Consider the following 5,516-nt stretch of genomic DNA (forward strand, 5'->3'; position numbering starts at 1 on the left):
ATCGCGTATAGCACAGTTTCTGTCCTTATTTTCTGCTAGTCATCACTCCTGAAACGAAAAACGAGTGACAAAAATCAAACAAAATTCAAGTTTTGTTATTATTTTTTTGGTCTAAAAATTATTTTTGTACTTCCGACGTTTAGTGAAATATGATCAAAAATGTGAAAAGCGGCTGCCATTTTCCAAGATGAAATTTTCGTCTTCAACCCTTGGATCTTTCTGGAAGCGCTGTAAATGTGCAGAAACTAAACAATATGCTATTCATGTTTTTAAAACGACTGGAATATGCCCCATTAACCCGTGTCACAGATACATCACGAAATGAAGAACGAGCTCCAAAATATACAAAAGAGGTAAAGCCACAGTGCTCACTTCAACTCATAATTAGAAAAAACTGAAACTATCACCAAATGCTGCCCTAATATCTAATACAAAAAAAGACCATTTAAAATAAATTTAACGAGAGAGAAAATAAAGTTGACTGAGGAAAAGTTAACAGTTTTGAAATTTAGTCATGTTCGTTTAAAGAATAAAAAACAATTTTTTTGATTTCTTAAGTTAAGGTGGTCACTTTGCCTTAACTCTTCCTTACTTTTGGTAATTACTATCTGCAGACACGCACCAGTATTCAATTTTCCGCCAAATTTTCCGAAGTGCTGTGGACTGCGTGAATTTTAAAAGGAATCTTACAATCGCATTCCTTCCCGTTCCGTGGAATTTTATAAGGTTTTGAAAAGGTATACGTCGCGCACGACTTTGTAGTCGTTGCATTCAGCAAGTATGCACCTACATTTTACACTACATTCTTATCACTTTATGGTAATGCATGCTCAGATCGGAATTATCTGTTTGAAAATTCCCAAGTGATTTTCCAGGGCTGTAGTGCAAAATATGACACATACTGTACCAACATTTCGCACTTATTTATGTATTCATTTTCAATAAATTATACGTGTAAGATGAGCGTCCCTTAAAGTGTACGTCCCGCCGATTATTACAGGCCATTGTTTCCGAAATTCTATTTTCTAGTCGATTGATCGTTGCATATTTTTAAACAAAGTAGTATGTTATGCTTATGGTGCTTTAAGCACGCGGGGGTTGTATAATTCAATTTTATCCCATTTGCCAAGACCCCATTCCGCAATAATGCACTTCAATGTATAAATCTAAAAATTTTACGACCGCAAATATGGTCACGTGAAAATAAACCCCCCTATTACTGTGCGTCACTCAATATTTATGTCATTTTATTTTGTTTCAGGGTTGTGTCGCAATAATAAGCATGACGTGGATATTATCGGTGACACTTTTCTCTATTCTTGTGTTACCCCGGGGCGGCTATTATTTCAACTCATCGGGGATGGTTGCCTGCGAACCTTTTTACTCTCAAGCAGCTATCAGGATTTTAGCAGCATGCGGTTTCTATTTTCCAACGACAATGATTCTCATGTACTGTTACGGCTCTGCTTTTCATGTGAATAAACTTCGCCTTAAAAAGAGTGGATGTAGCACAATAGCAAGCCCCGAGGACTGTGGTGGAGCTAGCATTGAAAAGGTAAGTTTCTTTTAGATTTTTCTTTGCGAGTGAACGGGTTGCCTACATTCAAATACTTTGTCGCAAACTTCTACTTTAATAATAAACAAGGAAACTTTCATCCGACCGAGTTCGAGGTTGCTGTTAAAGTTAATATCCCTTGAGTGTATTTGACTTTGAATATCAATCTTGTGTACCAAATACCAGAAAAGTTTGTAACTCAAGTAAGGGAGTATCGCATGCAAAAACCAAAGATGTAGGTATAATTCCCAGTGAATCTATAGCGAACTGTATATCTCAATAATATAAATCAATTAAGTCTCGTTTTTGGAAGAAATCGAAAAAGCAGTGTTATGAGAAAGTATTGGTTGCCCCCCAAAATTAAACTCACAATTACTATAAAACTATAATATATTACGACAAAATCAATAATTAATAGATTGATTTTTCGTGGCCACGATCTTTGTGAATTAATTAATTGCTATGGTTTTCGTATAATAAAATAAAAGTAAAGTAAATTGATCCTCATTTGGCGTGGAGAACGTTAAATTTAACATTAAAAAATACACACGAAATGAAGACCACAAAATTATGTACCACTTGATAAGAAAATATTAATCCTGTGATCGCAATTGACCACTGAAGAAAACATGTCTTATAAGTATCATTAGCTATAATTATCGAGCGAATAGTAAGCGGCCATAACCAATAATAATTTTAACTCATCTGTATAAAATCCCTGATTCCAATCTGAAAATTCTGTAGTAGCGATGTATTAAAAACGTCTTGAATTAAAAAAATTAATGCTGCCATTATATGAAATTAGACTGCCTCTTATGTCAATGGCGGTAAATCGGATGTTCATAGCGGTCTCCGAAAGTTGAAGTTTGAATTTTGTTTCAATTGCATTAACGAAATCGATTATCCAGCTTTTACATTAAAGCTTAGTGCTTCCCCGTAATTAAATTCTGAACTGTCTTGCACCGTTCTAATTTAACTCCCAAACTACCTATCGCCTTCATTCGACTTCTGCATTTTTTATTTTTAATGGAAACAGATGCTGGGCATATACTTACAAATTTAATTTGCATCTAATTCCATCTCGATATTTGCAAGGTATTCAAAGGCAGGCGGATTCCTATACCATTCCTTAATAAAACGCAAATCCATTATTCAGTATTTTAAAATTAAAAAGATCTGGTCGAAATTGGAACTGATATTGAATTGCCAAAAACTAATCTAATATTTAAATTCGCGCAATTCGGGAACAATTCAATTTCGGCTTGCGCCAGCAATCCAAATGATATTGAAAGTATTTAACTTTGTTTGTTCGGCCATTCGACTGCAGCAAGGTGATATTTCCGATTGATGTACATGAAACCTTTTCAACCTGCATACTAGATGTGCAGGATTAAAAGTGAGTCTTAGGAGTATTGAAATTGAATTGCAGATTTACTTCTGTAACCTTTGACGCACCTTCTTCGCTACAATGTATCCGTGTATATCATGGAAACGGCGACCCTTTATTCGGCAAAATTGAGGTTAAGCTACCAATATTTTTTGGCTATAAATTAAAGGGTTACTGGTGATACAACATACTGCATTTCTAAAGTAAGCCACTAGGTGGACTGTTTATTACATGAAGAACAACTCATTAATATGGAAATTTGCCCATTATACTGTTGTATTGAGATGGAAAATGCGATGCGCTGAATGAGATAAGTTGTCCATCAGTTCAAGGTATTAAATCTTACTTAATCTTAATGCATACACAAATTTGTCTCCACTCCATGCGTCGCAATACAGAGCTAATGCGATATGATGAGCTTCCACAGATTTTCTACGCTTATCATTTGCGATTTGCGTTTAACATGGAGCCAGCGTTCCTCATCCGAGGAGCACGCCCCCAGCAGTAAACTGAAATAGAAATACTTTTACAAAATTTTAAACTTATTTTTTTATACAAAGTAGGAGGCATTTGTTTTTAATTACGTTTTTAAAAAAACTAAATTGAATTGCAGTCAATATCTTTCCCGGGAGAAAAAATATTGCTACTCGTATTTCACTTCGTAGCTTGATACCCTTATAACGTGATCACAATCTTTGAACAATTACAAACCTGCAAGTAGTGTCCTATGTAAATTATGTATATCGTGTTCTGTTTCTCAATCTGGATTTTTCTAAGCTATAGACTGGTTCACTTTTATAAAAAACAGCGTTTTAACAGGTTCTAGGGGCATTTCAGACAACATTTGGCCAAATAGGCGTTTTTTACTAATTTGGACCTGCTGAACACGAATATCGATGTTGGCACCTCGAAATCTGAACAGGAAGTCCAGAATTCAACATGGCGGCCAATTTCCGAAAATGTTGATATTTTCACTCATGCGACCGATTTTTTCGATCTAAAATCGGATTATAATGTTATTCCTGACGGAGGTATGGCACGATAATAATAGTGAACAAATGTTTAAACAATGATTTCATAGTTTTTCTAAAGCCTAATTTACATTTGGCGGAAAGTACTTTCTGCCAGTAAACTTGCTACCCTATTTCTATTTAACTGGCACTTTCCGCGCATTTACACGTGGCAAGTTTACTGACCGACAGTACTTTCCGCCAGTAAACTTGCCAAATGTAAATTAGACTTAACGTCAAAGTGCGTAAAAGTGGATTCCTTTTTTTCATAGTACTATGGCTACTGTTTAAATTTCTTCACATCGTGTAATTATTAAATTATTTCTGTTTTGGCAAGAAGAATTTCCTTTAATTAGAGGAAGAAATCTTGTCGCATCACCTTGAAGAGGCCTCATTTGACGGCGTACTGGTGATTGCGAGAGGCTTCAATAATGAAAGAAAAGTTTTCTGTAACCGTCAGACGACACAGATTTCCTCCTTAAAAGCTTTTCACTTCAAGGAAGGAAGCGGATACTAGAAAAACGCTACAGATACAGATGCATTCCTGTTGCTTCTTCATCACTTCGAGATTTCAGGAGCTGCGAAGCTTTAGATCTAACAATTCTGAACTCCATTCTCTTGCGATTCCATCTAATCTTCTCTAGCATTTCATCCTTTTCCATCATTACGGCATATCAGGCGTAAATCTCAAGATGTACTTTTTTTATCTTATAAACTATGAAATGTCGCTCAGACTACCTTATCTATCCTGAATTGAAAATAGCTACATTCCCATTCTCCCAACGTTAGGTTAGATTAATTCCGAAGGCTGCTCTAGATATCGTCCTTTGTCGTAAATAGGATTGCTCGTCAAAACTTTGTAAAAATATCGCAAAGCTCAATTGATTTGTACTACCTAATTGTCAATAAGACGATTGACCTAACACCATGAGAATAACGAAGGTATTTGTAATTTGTATTCACTTTTCTATATGCTTTCATCCTTTAATAATAATAATATATCCTGAGGAACGGTAATTAATACCTAGCAAAATCAGAATCTTCCGAAACACCGCAGTATAGTTGAACTCCCTTCATTTTTTTCATTTAAAAATTAACGTAAAATTCGAAAGATTGTAGTTATCAAAACTTTGTAAGGAGAATTATGCAATATAAACGCATGTCGGGAATACTTATATGTGTCAGGATTACTGGAAACAATCGTTTTGCAAGTCCTCCTTTTAGCAAGGGGAACTGGGAATTTCATAATTCTTAATTTTATGCATCCCGCATCCTCCTATTACATTATTGTTAAAACAATAGTTAACTATTATTATCGTGAAGTACCTCAGGAATATCATTACCTATAATCTGTTTTTAGATCGAAAAAATGGGTCGTTTCTAAGGAGGAAATCTGTGTCGTCTGACGGTTACAGAAAACGTTTCTTTAATCATTGAAGCCTCCAGCAATCACACGACGCACAGTAACTAAAATGCTTCCCAAAACAGAAATAATTTAATAATTACACGTTGTGAAGAAATTTAAACAGTAGCGATAGTACTATGAAAAAAAGGTTTCCACTTT

Source organism: Photinus pyralis, unplaced genomic scaffold, assembly GCF_008802855.1.
Source record: "Photinus pyralis isolate 1611_PpyrPB1 unplaced genomic scaffold, Ppyr1.3 Ppyr1.4_LG2, whole genome shotgun sequence".
Lineage (NCBI taxonomy): Eukaryota > Metazoa > Arthropoda > Insecta > Coleoptera > Lampyridae > Photinus > Photinus pyralis.